Below are 14,783 nucleotides of genomic sequence, written 5' to 3'. Positions count from 1 at the left end.
ATTATATAATATATAGTAAGTACTGCCTACATGCTTGCCTTACTGCGGGAGCTGGGGTTCAGGCACACCAATAGCTGAAACATTCCTGCCTCTGGGGACTTTGAGGAGAGTCAGGGAGGCTGCCTCCCTCCTTGGGAGGGTGGAGCCTAGGCCCCCCAAAGGTATTTGTTTCTGCAAGTAACCAGTATCCCAAGCTTATAATAGCAAAATACCATAAAATTAGCTGTAAAATTAAGTATTTGGAAACACTATTTGTTTTCAGAGTGCTTGGAGCAGCAAGGCAGAGCCTGGCACTGCCCTGCCGGGCCCCTCAGGGCTGCTGGCAGTGCCTCAGGCCTGTGTGCAGGGGAAATACCAGAGCTGTGGCCTGGGGGCAGGCAGGACATGAAGGCTCAGCCTTGGTGAGTCCATCACAGCCCCTGAGGTGAGGTGTTGGGGTGGTTGGGAGGGTGGGCCCTGAGGTGTCAGGGTACAGTGAAAGCAGAACTGGGTTTTGGGGACCACCAGAGACTGTCCTTGGCTTTCTCCCAAGGGAGCCTCAGGCATTTGGGTCATGATCCCCCTGAGAGAGATCTAGGGAGAGGCAGCTCTTGTCTCAGAAATGTTTCACAAAGTCTGTCTCTTGCTGGATTTCTGGCAAGAGAGACCCTGATTTAGCATGAGGTTTTAAAACTGGGGAATGTGAAACAGCTGCTCTGGTTGTAAGCCAGCCAGGAGCTGAGAGGAGGGCAAGGCCTGCGGGTGTTTCACTTGCAGATGTTGGCTAACAGGAGACTTTTCTTTTTAATTGGCATCAGGAAGATCTCTGGGGCCTTGGATCCCAAATGCCAGGGATCCCAAATGCCAGCCTGGAGGGCTGGGTGGGTCTGAAGGGTGCTTGCATTCTGAGGCCTTGAGGGTGGTGTTGAAGGAAGGGGCAGAGGAAACTGCAGGGGTTAGAGAGGGGCTCATCCAGGCCACGTTCTCCTTTCTGACCATCAGATGCTGTGGCAGAGGATGTAAGAGATCTATAATCCTCCTGGAGAGGAGCCTTGTCATGGTTAGGATGCGGCAGGTTTTATCCTTTTCATTAGATGAGTATTCAAATAATTTAACAGTGGATGTTCTCATTCTTCATATAACTATGGAGTTGTTTTTGTGGCTCTAATGCTCTCATGACCTCAATAATATCTTCTGTGAGTGCGTGTGTCAGGTTAATTATGCATTAAGTTTGCATAAGGCTTTTCCTTTTTTAATCAGTTTTAAACCTGTTGCCTTCAGATGTGCTGGTGCTGTCAGGAGGGCTGGTGGAAGGATGGCTCCCACCTTCGTATCCTGCTGTTTCTTTTGAGCACCCTTAGTCCCCTTTGTGACCTTGCTAAATAAGCAGTCCTGGGACTTCTGGCTGTTTCTCTTTCTTCTGGAGATCTGTCTTTCTCTTTGCTTTCCTCCTCGTTTTATCTTTGATTTGCTAACAATCTCCTTTTGAGGAGGACAAGCTGTAGCTTTCCTTCTCTGCAGACTAAGACACCTTGCAAGTAAGGGTTATTGTAAGGTCACAGAAGCAAGGTGAGTAATGCTGGGTTCTTTCTTCAAGGCAAGCATTTGTTTGCAAAGTAACTTGGCAGTCTTGTGTATTTTGGAATTAGGCATCCTGGTGTATAAGCCAAAGCTAACAGGCATTAATTAGCTGGAGGACTGGAACTGTAATGAGGGCAGTCACTCATAAGTTGGAATTTTTACTTTAAATGCAAGTGGTTAAAGAAAAAGTGTGCTGAAAATGTCAGTGTTAAAAGATGTTATATAAATAACGTGCTCTGGGTGAGAGTCAGGAGGAGGAGTAGCAACCAGGTTGCTGGTGCAGCAGTGCCCTGGTGGGGTTATTTCTATAACAGGAAAGAGTGGCTTTAAAACCATGGCATAGGGAAGGGTGGTGGGAGTTGAAAGGCTTTTGCTGGCATATTAGGAAATGCACAGGGAAGTTATGTCTCTGGAGGATCCCAAAAAGCTGGCCTGTGAAGGTGATGTAGGACTGGAGTCTGCAATGGAGACTCTGGGTTGGAGAAATAGCTTGAGGTACTACATGTGCAGCCCAGTATTGAATGGGGATCCTATAAACCCATAAGTCACCCCTGAGACCCTGCTGGGCTCAGGACTAAGCTCCCTCAGGTGGAGTCTGTCTGGAGCAGAAGCTCTGAGCAAAGCCCAGAGGGTGGTGAAGCTGAACACCAGCACGGCATAGCTGGGGCCAGAGACACTTGGAGGCAGTGTGCCAAAACCAGTGATGAATCCGTGGAGTGGCTTTAGGCATGGCCATACCTTTGGGTCACAGCCCCAGGTGTGTAAAATGGGAAGAGGAAGAAAGCAGGCAGCTCCCAGATACCTGGCAGGGTGCCCTGGTGATGCCCCGAGCCTCTCTGGCACAGGGGATTTGGGACTGGCCTACGGTGGGGAGAGCCGTGGCTGAGTGCTCCCCATCACACGTGGGCTCTGCTGCCACCCGAGCAAGGCCTGGCAAATTGGGATCCTCACCGAGATCATGTCCCAGGTCAGGGTCTGGCCAACTGGGTCTGCTGAGCATGGATCCAGAGCTCATGTCTGAGCTGTGTGGGGGTGCTGTAGCCTGTGTGTGACCTGATAGCCTCGTGTGGAGGCTGCGTGTGACAAATAGCACCGACCACCACTGTCATTTGTGGGTTTTAACCACTTCTTCCCCTTTTCCGAGACCCAGCTGTCTGTAACAATGACCAGGTCCTTTTCCTCCGGGTGCTGTGTGGTGAACGGGGGTTCAGAATTCAAACCAAACCTCAGCAGCGCCCTTTGCTGCCTTTCCTTCAGAAGCTTCACATTTTTAACTAATTATCTGCCAACAACCTCCACACACAAAGCAGATCGCTCCGGTCCCCTGGCATCACCCACTCCGAGCTCCACCACTAACCCCTCCCGAGCGGCCATTTTGGGCTGTGCGGACTCCATGTGGTGTTCGGCCTGCGTGGCGAGAGAAGATGGCGGCGTGGAGCCGCGGGCGCTGCTCCCGCTCCCTGCGTCCCGGCAGACGGCCGGGCGCCACGGTGCCTTCTGGCGAGGAACAAACGTGTGGCAGCCCCTCCTCGGGTGATGCCTGCGGCACCAGGACCCCCGCCTCCCGCCCCCCCTTCGTGCGCGTCTTCTCTTAATTAATTAACGCCGCATTCATCACCGCTTAATTCCTGTTTCCGTAGCACCCGGGGAGGGGGGCTGGTGGTGCAGGCGGGCGCTGAGGTGGTCCAGAGCTGCTGGCCTCGTCAAGGAGCTTAATTAGCCCCTGGGATGGCGTGGGGTTGTTTTTCTGCAGCCCTGTAATACCCAGTTTCAAACTGGTTTCGTGCACACTGGTGGAGAGCTTGTGCTGAGATGTGCCCCTGTCCCTGTGGGGCTGGTCTGTGAGTGTTTGGGGAGAGGTGATCTCTGGCTGCCCAGGATAAAACATCCCAAATCGGTCATTTTTGTGTGGTGATGGAAGGGAAGCAGAGCACAAGGTGCTGCCACTGTGGGGTTGCCCTTGGGGTGTCGGTGCAGGGGATGGGCAGGCTGCGTGCCGGGGTGTGAAGGATCCGGTCCAACCTTCTCTGCTCATAGCTGCCGCTGCCGGGCTGCCCTTCCCTTTATTTTTTTCCCTTAACCATGAGCTGTAGGTGCTCCTGGTGCCTCTTTCCAACCTTGCCCCATGGCCTTGATGGCTGCAAAGCCAGTGAGGGCAGCTGCACAGCACGGCTGGGGCAAACCAGGCAGCAATCCGGCAATATGAGCTGCCGTGGCGCTTTCAGGAGGCGCACACGGGGCTGAGTGCGCTCTGTGGAGCACAGAACAAATACCACTTCTGGAGCGGTCTGGAACGGCAGCCGACATGCTTGTCAGCATCGCTTTGTAGTGTTAGATGTTAGAGGGACACCTTATTTTTTAGGGTTTCCCCCCATCTTCGAGCAGATAACCATACAAATCCCATCCACCAGGCACCGTAAGCCCGAACTCCCCAACCCGTGCCCGGGGAGTGAAGGCGGAGGGGGAACAAAAGCTGCAAACCCACCGCGACACCGGGCCGGGCTCGGTGCCAGGGCTTCGGGGTGCCGTGTGTCCCCCTCCCCGGGGGCATGGGGTGCCGGGTGTCCCCCCCTGAGGGCGCACACTGCCGCGGGGTGCCACGGCGCCCTGCCCACCGCCAGACGGGACCGCGGCATCGCCGCTCCGGCAGCCCGACGCGCGCCCGTGCCGCGTGACTCGCATACGCAATGCAGCCATGCTTAACGAGCGTGAGTAATTATGCCAGGCGGAGGGTTGGGGCGTGGGGGGGTGGTCAGGGTTGGCTGTGTTGTTTTGTTATTTTGCGTTTTCTCCTATTTTTTTCTCCCCCTTCCCGTTCCTCTTCTCTCCCCCCTCCGCCCTTTTTTCCCACCCCCAGCCCGCGGCGTTGAACCTTGGCCACCTCCTTGGCGGTGGCTTCGGGCGGGCCGGGGCCGCGGGGGTCAGTTGGCACAGCAACTGCTGCTCGGGGACAAAAGGAGGCTTTTTTGCAGCGACAGTAGCAGCTGCCAGCCAGAATAGCAAATCCGCGCGACTTGGCACCACTCCAGCTTCCTTGAGGGTTGCAGAGGGATGGTATGTTGGAGGGTAAGACTAGCTAATTAATCTTCCGGCAGGGAACAATGTAATATCAGACAATTACAAAGACAGAATGAAATTACTATAGTGGGAAGGCTGGCATACGAATTTCTCAAAGGGTCCATCCCTCACCCGCTGCCGTGGTACTTTATATGCGGGAAAGGCGCCGACTGTACATGCGCTTTTCTGTGGTGTGGGGTTTTTTTTTGTGTATGGATTGAATTAGATGCTTGAGGAGGGGCAAGGGGATCCGGGCTCGATTGCAGGAGCTTTTGAGGAGCAAAAGGCAGAAAGAGTCATTCCAAGCAGAAAGGTTCCCCGTCAACCTGTCGGTGCGTCGCCGGTGCTGGGGGCTTACGGGGTTGGGTTTTTTTTCCTGTTCTTTTTTTAATGATCGCGCCGTGATGCCTGATGATGAGAGGCTTTGGGAGGGGGGTCTGGCTGCCAAGCAGAGGGGAGAGCCGTTTCCTTCCTCCTTCCAGCATGGAGAAGCCCTCAAAGAGGTTTGGGAGCTGCTGAAAGTTATTGGGGAAACACACCTACCAGCTCAGCGGTGGTAATTGCCAATAATTAGCTGTAATCACCGCTACCTACAGTCGGGATGCTGTGATGAATAGGGCAGTACAAGCCGCATGGTGCAGGCTCCCCGTCTATTTATTTGCAGTGGGGAAAGAATTAGGAAAGTCTCATTTATTCTGGAGCACAGGAAAGCATCGGTGGGAGCTCAGCCTGCGCAGCATTAGCATAGGAAACCCCTCCTCCTCCTCCTCCTCTTCCTTGCAGGGCGTCAGGGATAAGCTAATGACTCTCCTCCCTCCGCATCCCTCTCCCAGGATGAGGCTTAATGCGGCGGGATCTGTGACTGTCATTAAAACCCAACGTGAGAACAGGCTTGTTCCAATCCTCTGCAACGCTGGGGCCAGGAGGGGGCTGAGCTGGGCCGTGGGGCCATGGCCGGGAGCCTCTCCGAGCCAGGAGAGGGCTTGGAGCAGCTCCAGCTCGGTCGCTCTGCCTCCGAAGGAATCTGAGTGGGTTTTTGTTTGGTGCCTCCACCGATCAGACGGTGCAGAGCTGATGCTGAAACCCTGCTGCAAGCCCCCTCCTGCCCTTCTTGGCGGCTGCGCTGTTGCTGGAGCTCTTGCAAAGCTTAGGCTGAATGGGATTTTCTATTTCAGGCAGTGCCAAGTGCTGGGCTGGGACCTCTTTCCCGAGTTAGAAACTAGTGGGAGCTGGGTGCTGCCCAGGTCTGCACCCTGACCGGCATCCTGGTGGGTGCCCGTCATGGGGGTGTGAAGATAATACATGAACAATTCAGCTGGGTTTAGGGTTGGGTTCTGGCACTAATGGAAGCAGTGATGCTTTGTCCCCATTGGGATGGCGCTAGGAGCCCTGGGCAGGCTGGGCTTGCCTTGTTCAGGCCCAGCTCTGTGCCTGGAGCTCTGTGCACATCCGTCCTGCTCCAGCAGCGCTCTCCCGAGCAGAAGACGTCCTGAACCACGTCCTCGTCACCGCCTGACACCAGAGATGTTTCTGCAAATTAATGACTGCATCTTCTTGGCTATGCTTCAAAGTTTTCACTTTATGAATTTTTTATGGAGCTCTCCTTACGCAGGAAGCCTGTAGTGCTGCAATTTTACCTTTTAAAGCCCTACAACAGTAAGAACCAGGCTTTTACCTTCAGTTGCCTGGAGGAAGGCCACCCAGTGTGGTCCTGCTCATGTTGGTGCTGCGGGGCCGAGTTGGGCAGCACAGGTGGGCACATGGAAATGTTTGTGCTAAGGGGCACTGAGACCTGGAGCTGCTGAGGCTCCCCCTGACATCAGGGTGTCTCACCTCAAGTCCTGCTGAGCCTCTCCAAGTCAACCTCTGGAGTTGGGAAATTTAATTTGTAATAAATCTGCATTACAGTACGAGTAAATCCGCTCCAGTGGCTATAAAAATTAATTCCTGATCCTAAACATTATTATATAGCTTTCAAAATGAATTGGCTGTGGTCGGTACCATGGTATGTGCCATTATTGGTAATTAGTGCAACAAAACATTGCTGTAATATTTCCTGCCTGCCCCTCCCCCAGTTGGGAGCCATTTCCTATTAGAGGCTCAGAATTGCAAATGCGAGGCTTGTATCAAACTGCTGGCTTTGATTTCCTTCTGTGTGTGCTGGGAGGCGATCCGCTCCTCTCTGCGACTTCGCCTGGTTTTCCTGGGAGCTCTTTCAGAAGAAAAAGCTGTGTGTTGGGGCAGGGCAGTGCCAAAATGCGGAGCTGGAGGGTGCAGGTCCCTGCCCTGCTGCCTCTGGGGCTCCTCAGAGCTTCAGCTCGTGCTCAGCTGGTTCTGAGGCTGCTCGCTGCCTCCCAGGGTCTGGCCTTCGTGTTGGCTTGCTGACGATGTGGATCTTGATGCTGTGCATGGAGATCCACCATACCCCCGTTGGCCTCATCTCAAAGCTCAGCTTGTCCTAGGAGATCAGTTGGGTTGGGCTGTGGAGGCACCGGAGCAGCTCCGTGCCCACTGGGAGATGGGATCCTGGCGATTTGGGTCCCTCAGCCTGGACAGAGACCTCACCCCGCAGCCTTCAGAGCTGCCATGGCCCCCCTCAGACACGGGGACGGAGCAGGGGCAGCACCACCAAGCTGCAGGTCGCTGCTCAGGCCCTGCCTCGGTCCCACTTGGGCTCCTGGGTGTGCGTGTGGTGTCCCGGCCTTTTGGGGACACCTGCACTGAGCAGGGGGTGCTGACCAAAACCACTGCAGGTGTTGTATTCGGGGGCGTTCCCGATGGATCTTTTTGACCATCCTACATTTTTCCTCCTGAATTTGAAGCTTCCAGTGTTACCTCTCTCTGTAGCCTTGAAGGTCAGGAACTCAATTCTTAGTGAGTGTAAGCTGGGATTCTCCTGTGGTCTTCTGAGTCTGGATCTAGGACTTTGATGTGAAATCTTCGATTTAGACATTACCATCTCTGCAATAAAAGCCCAGGAGCAGAGAAATGGGAAGCCAAGAGGAAGGCCTGGTTCTCATGCTATCCCCAGCATGCGTGTGGTGTTACTTCTGGAGTTTTGATGACATGACAGCTTCAGAAATCTGGTTATACGCCCTGGGCTCCGTCACCCCATCTATTAGAGCTGAAAAATGCAGAAACTAAGCAGTAAAACTGAGTGGTAGATAGCTTTGCCAGCCTGGAAAACATTCAAGGCTTAGCTACAGTAATAATAATAATATCAGTACTGTTCTTGGCCCAGATGAGGGTGGTAAATCATAACTCCAAGTTCCAGTGAGTCACAAAGGGAACAGGCTGTGCCAGCTGAAACCTTTGATTTGGTCCAGGCTGGGTTTGGTCCAGGCTGGGGTTTTGTGTTTCGGTTGGCGTTGTACAATTGCAGTTCGCTGAGGCCTGGGGATACAAATTCCCTCCGAGCTGGGGGGATTGCGTGTCGGAAGATGATATCCTGGTGACTTCAGAGCTTTCTCCGGCAATTTTTTTCCTTATGTCAAAAGATACCGAACTGATTCAAAACAGGATTTTGCTAGGAACGAGTGGCTGTGTGCTTTTTTATGTAGCAACCCCAGAGCAGTATCAGGTAGGGCCACTGCAGTGCTTTGAAGCCTCGGTCCCCATCGCTCCTGCAGGACCAGAGCAGCGCTTTGTAGCTCCCCCGTGGCTTCCCAGTGACGGCTGCTGGGCAGGGAGCAGCCTGGCAGTACTGGCCAGGAAAAACAGGATATTTTCCTCTCTTTAGCTTCCTTGTTGAAGGGTCTGTATCTCAAGCATTTGTCTGGAATGAAGCATTTTGAAGCACGTTGACCAGTTTCTCCCATCCTCTTGCTTTTGAGAAAAATGTGACTTTCCTGTGATGCCAAACGTCTTTCTGGCTGGAAGTTTATTTTTCCTTTGCTGCCCCTTCTCATGTCACTGGCAGTGCATTTTGCTGAAGTCTTTGTGCATAGACTTCAGAATGCTCAGATTTTTCATCAAAGTGGGAAGCCTGTTTTTCTTCCTATGCATATTTCTGCGTTTCTTCTTGGTTCTTTTCCTCCAAAACCTCTGCCTTGCTGCTGCTGTGCTGATTGCTCAGCTGTTTCAAAGGACCGATCAAAGTTATTCCAGTTTCCTTCTTGGTGTGAGCCTGATTCTTCCGTGGCCTTTAATGACTGGAATAACTTTGCAGGAGAAAATTTAAGAAAACAAAAGCAGTAGCAAGTCAGTACACTGAATGCATCCTCGCTAACGCTGGGAAGAAATCAGATCTGTTTGCCTGGAGAACTCTACAATCTTTGATTTCTCAAATGAATCTAGTCTCAAAGATCAAAAAAAATCTGAAAGTGTTTTGGGTCAAATTAAATATTTTATTTCAATAAAATCAAAGTATTTCCAACACATTTCTTTGTTCATTTAATATTTTATGAGATAAGCCTAAAATTATCCACAAAGTTGTTTCTCAGTGGGGAAAAAAGAGGTTGTTTTGTGTTTTTTTAATAAAATCTGAAAATACTTTTTTCTTTTTCCATTAAAAAAAATACAGGATTTCTGTGTGAAGCTGTGTCACAGCAGCCTTTTCAAAAAGGTGGTGCCTCTCTGGGTGTCGGTCCCCTGGTGCTCCAGGGTCAAAGATGAGCTCTTGCTGCTTGCAGCATGGTCTAGAGAACTAGGTCGTCTGTGTTTTTCTTTTAACTATGCTCCTGCTGCAGTAGAGCTGCAGAAATAGGTAAGGCCAAGGCACAAGAAGTCACTGGAGCATCTCCTGGCACTGTGTGCAGGCCCAGCAGTTGCCCTCGACTCTTTGAGACTTTTACTTCTCGGGGCTTGGCTGCAATTTGCTTAAGGAACACTGGCACGTGTGGTAAGGAGCCTACAAATTGGTCTCGTCTTCAGTTGTGTAAATGTGGTTTTTATTCTTTGTGTGTACATGAAAAGGCGCCTTATGAAATCCAGAAGGCGGCGAGGCTGAGGGATAATGTGAGAACTTGTGGATGCTTCCAAGGGAAAAACCTCTAATCTTGGCCTGGCTTTATGTATGGGAAGATTTGTTTGCTTGAGTTTTTAAAATGAGGAGATGGCACTTGGTTAGTATTGTTATTATGCAGAGTGCTTCCTAAAACCGTGCTTGTTTGAGGCCCAGTTCCTGAGCTCTTGTCCAGGCTTTTGATGTGGTAGCTGAAAGGCTTGGCTTCTTACAGCAGCAACGGCAAGGCAGCGCAGGACAAATGCAGCGCAGATCCCTTCTCTTTAATGTGGGTCCCTTATGCATGTGCCGGTCTGGTTGTATTTCTCCCCTGATGTTTGGTAAATGTGCTATTTATCTGTTTTCTCTGACTCTAAATCACTCTTTCTCTGCACTTGTCGTGCACTTCTGCTGGCAGGTTTGCAGAGGGCAACCAGCTTGCTTAACGTCTTCTCCACATCACGTTTCTGACAATGCAGATAGATGGTTGCACTGGCAAAAATCATTCTGATTATATTGATCATGTGCCCTCAAGCTTTTTTTTTTTTGCTAGTTTTGCCCTCTGTTGGTAGCTGCTAAAATGGATGCAGACCTCCCAGGGAGCCAGCCAGAGTCCATGCAATGGCACCCATTGCAAATCCGAGCCCGATTGCCGTGGGCACACGTGACAGAGCAGGAATATAAAGGGACTGCAGACCCCTGCCCCCCTGGCACTCCAGCTGCTGCTGCAGCTCTGCTGGTGCCAACAGCCCTTGAAATCTTAGGGGGAAGAAGTTGTCAGAAGAAGTTGAAGCTTCTGTCCCCATTCAAGCCAAGAGGTGACTTTGGCCCGAGGGCTTTGTGGGAGGCTGCCTGTGCTCTCAAGGCATGGCTGTGCTCAGCTTGCTGCTCGTGTGCTGTTCCCTGGGCACGAGCTGGCAGCTCAGCCTCACCTCTGTGCAGTGGAAAGGCAAAGCTAGCAGAGGGAAGCGATTTCCCCGTGCTGCAGCTGATGCAGAGCGAGGTGCTGTCTGCAGGAGGGCAGGAGCAATGCAAACAATTTACTCTCCTGCTGCAAGGATGCTACAAGGAGGCCGGTAAATGGCCACATAAAGGGAATCCGGGTGGGAGCTGGGAATACACTGACAAACACAATTCTCCCTTAATTTAATAGAACGGCCCATTCAGCAGAGAATATATTGTAAAGCGCTCTCAGGTTGGATGGCCTCCTATTGTGTCTGGCCTTTGAAGTGCTGATTAGCCGGGCTGGGAACACGCTGATAAAAAGTTAATTTCTATTTGCTGTTGCTTTGTAATTGGATGAACACGAAAGCAATTAAATATTAAAACATACAAACAAATAACGAAGTCACTGTAATTAGCCAAAGTTTGATCACTGTCATATTTATTTAGAAGGAGATGATACGTCTCAGCAGGTGACATTTTAAATACCCTTGGCTGCTTTGGTGTTGTCTTCAGAGAATACTGAATAATGTACGGAGGATTTAATTAAACCCCATTGTAAATCAGCTGTGATGACAGGGAAGTGACAGCCACATGTTGAAAAGAGAATTAGGCCGCAGCACGAGAGATTAATTAACTGTTTTCCGTAGAGTTCAACCTAGGTGGTGTGCCCCAAGCTTGTCCAAGGAAGGGAACTTCATTTTCGAGTTGCCGCACTTGAGGCTGGAGCCGGTGTCGCACCCGAGATGCCTCAGCCCCTCGGAGAGGTGGCTGCAGCTCCTCCTGTGTATTGAGAGGGAAACTGAGGCACGCAGTGCTGCTGGCTGGGTTCCAGCACCTTTACATCCCCTCAGCAGGATGAGGCCAGCAGCACTGAGCCAAAACCAGCTGGGGACCTGCAGAATCTAGTTTGGCGGAGGTTTGTGGGACTGGTTTTTGATGGGCTGTGCTGGTTCAGCAGCTGCTCCCAGTGCTGCTGCTGCTCTCGCAGGCTGTGTGGTGCTGAAAGCTTCCTGGGCCCGGGGGGATGTGAGAGAAAGGGGCCAGGAGCACCCGAGCTGTGCACCCTCTGCATGTAGGGGCTGTGGGCACAGAGCACAGCCTGCTTCAGGGCAGGGCATGGGGAAACCTTTAGTAAAAAGCACCCTGAGGGGCCTGCTAGGGGAGCACCAGCTCTGGTGCCACCTCCAGGGAGGTTCTGGAGCACGCCAGGCTCTTCCTGCTCTCCTCTCGGGCAGTATTTCGATAGCATATGAGAAAAAAAATGCATTCCCGGCTGTGCCTCTGTGAGTCTGGTAAATGAAAGCACTTCCACGCAGGTAGCTGCTGGGGGACGGGGTTTGTCCTGCACTGAGCAGCCGAAGCAGATTAAACAGACTGAAATGTTGTAGCAATGCAGGAGGAAGTTGGGCTGAGGAACCTCAGGTCAGCAAAATGTGCTCTGTAGACCTGGCAGCAGCCCTGCGCTGGGTTTTTACCCCGCTGTGCTCTGTGCTGGGGTTGTGGTTAAGCTCTGCAGGCTCCAGCTCTGAGCTGAAAGCTTAAAAACTAGAAACGGGGAGGGCAGCGGGGCTGCCGTGAGGGGGTGTCGCAGAGGGTGATTCAATCTTTAACTGAGCGATCCCCACCTCTCCTGGCAGGGCCATTGCTGACCGCCGGGGACCTGGTGCGAGGATGAGCCGGGCGGGTTGCTGCAGAAGAGGCCGAGGCCAATCCTGCCCAGGTAAGACGCTGCCCGCCTGTGTTAGCAGCATGTGGGCACAGCTTTCGCTGCTGGAGATGATGATTTGCACATATGACTTTGCATTTCAAAGCCCCTCTCTCCTCCTCTCTTACCAATGAAAACTGGGAATAATTGTACACATTGCAGGAAAAAATTCGTTGTATTCCCAGAGGTGTGAATTAATTGATTCAGCCCAGGAAAAAGACCTGGGCACTGTTACAGCCAGCTCCCTGAAGGCATCTCCTCAGCGTATGGGTCTGATCAAAAATGCAAATAAGATCTTAAGAGGAGTGAGGGATGGGAAAGGATGGAAAGTAATGAGGAAATGTAATATTGTCACGATGCAAACGAGCGGTGCTGCCTTCTCTGAATACAACAAAAAATGAGTTCTGTACCCTGAAAGGGTCTTGCAATTCTGCTGGGTGTGAAGAGCAGAATGAGAACAGTGACTGGGGGATGGAAAATTCCCCTGTCAGGGCAGAATGAATGTCTGATTTGGCAGAGCCCTGCGCTGGCGTGATGCACTAGCCTGGGAGAGGGATTAAAGTGCTACCCCTACCAAAAAGGCTGTGGTGATGTGAGGCGGCTGCTGGCTGTGAGCCTCTCCTGGGTGGATGCCAGGACTACAGCCCGGCATCAGGACTGTGTGGGCAGCAGTAGGTGTCAAGAAGGGATTTATCCTTTCCTTGTCCTTGTCCCTGACTTGCCGGCTGTGCTCTGGCTTGCTTTACCACCTTCTGAAGCTTCAGAGAGTTGCTGGGCTCCTTTGAATCAGCAGGGACTATTTATTATTTAGCAATGGCCAGACCTCTACATTCTTATGATGCTCTTGGGCTCTCTGCCTTTGGCACACTTCTACCACAGCTTCTGGTCATCTACTGCCAGCCTGCAGCCTGCCAGAGGTGTGCTCAGAAGTGTTTTGTGGCAGGTTGTTGTGACAAAGATGTTCCATAGGAAGTATGTAACTGCCCTGGTTTGTCCCATGGAGGCAATTATTTCAGCTGTATGTGCAGTCTGTGGGGAGAGAAAACCATCCCAGAAGGAAGCATCGCTCCTGGGGGCTGTCTCTGCAGGCATTAGGGCAGCCTGGATGCTTGCAGCAGACTTGCTAGATGTGATCTCAGATGCAGAGAAGCTTCTTTTCAGATGAACCCCAGCAGTGCTGGGTTCCCAGCCACTGTGGGAGGTGGCACTGGGCACAACTGGGGAAGCTGCAGGCTCGTAGCTGGCTGTGGAGGCTGTCAGAGCAGTGCTCTGAATGCACCAAAAGCTTTGGTTCCCAAAGCTCTGAGAAATGAGTCCTTCCCGCATCCCAAACGCAGCACCCCAGCACGCTGTGCCCGTCTGATTTTATTGTGGCCGTGCTCAAGTCCCCCATCTGTACGGGGATAATTCCACCATTCCTCGCAGGGCTGTTGTAAGGCAAATTAATGTTTGCAAAGCACTCAGATACTATGATAATAAATGCTGTGAAAGCCCAGGAGAAAATTAATAGCTCATTATTTAGAGCAGGACTTCAATAGCATGCCATACACAGGACATGGAGCTACATATTGAATGATGAGGATAAAGAAAAATATTGAATAGCTGCTCATTAAGAGAGCACGATCCATCTGGTGTATGAAAGGGGGCTTTTTCGTGCAGAAAGTGCTCCCTGACCACGTCATTACAGAGCGTGTTCTGATGCATTTATGCAAGGGGACCGGGCTTGTGCTGTGTGTGCAGTCCGGGCTCTGGCATTTTTCTGCTTCCAAGTGCTTGACTGCAACCTGACTGCTCTTTTAACACTGGGGTTGGGTTTAATATATAGCAGAGAGATAAAAATGCCAGTAGATGGCACTCAAGAATATGGAGCATCATTCTCGGGTGTGCGAGACCAATAAAAACGATGTGCCACAAATGGCTTCCTCTGCACAGCTCTCTATATCAGCTCCTCTTTACTCTTTCTGCTCTGTAAGTTTGATGATGCCCAGAGCAGAGGAAGAACACGAATGTGAAGCAGGAGTGGTTAGGTGGTCCGTGCTCTTCCCTGATCTCAATTTTCTTTTTCCCCTTTGGTTTTAAATTACTTAACAGCCTAGAAATCCTGGGCCGTGCTCTCCTCAGCTGACCCTTTTTCTGCTTTGCTTACAGCTTGTCTGTAAAACGAGATGAGAACTTAATTTGAAAGCCGAAGTTAATTGACCTAAATAAACTAAGAGCCTTCTGTTGGCTTTATGGGGGGGGGAAATGCATAACCCTCACTCTCCTCAAACAGCAGAGAGGCTTTCATGGTGCAGCCTCAAGCTGCTGCTGTTACTGACAGCTACTTGTGGTGTAGTTCTGAGAGCCCTGAGATGAGGAAGGTGTGCTCGGCGAGGAGGCAGCACCAACCTGGAGCAGAGGGGTTTCAGTAGGGAAGATGGGTTGGGGTAGTGAATTAAAATGAAAGGCTCTGGCTGCAGACCCCTGTGGCTACACAAAGTGAGCCCTGCAGCTGCAGGGAGGTCTCCTCACATCTGCTCTGATGCTCGAGCATCTCATCTGGTGCCCTGTCTGGAGCAGACCCTCTTGCAGCTG

General features: G+C 51.6%; 1 protein-coding gene across 1 annotated transcript in view; it reads left to right on the top strand.

The window, feature by feature from the left end:
* The first annotated feature begins 164 nt into the window (after positions 1-164).
* TNRC6C (trinucleotide repeat containing adaptor 6C) overlaps positions 165-14,783 on the top strand; it is a 283,773-nt gene continuing 269,154 nt past the window's right edge. The window contains exons 1-2 of the mRNA XM_084492530.1: positions 165-401; positions 12,142-12,224. The gene's annotated coding sequence lies outside the window, so the exon portion shown is untranslated. The remainder of the gene's footprint in view (positions 402-12,141; positions 12,225-14,783) is intronic.

This window comes from Aythya ferina, assembly GCF_964211825.1.
Source record: "Aythya ferina genome assembly, chromosome: 18".
Taxonomy (NCBI): Eukaryota; Metazoa; Chordata; class Aves; order Anseriformes; family Anatidae; genus Aythya; species Aythya ferina.
This window is presented reverse-complemented; position numbering and strand designations above follow the sequence as displayed.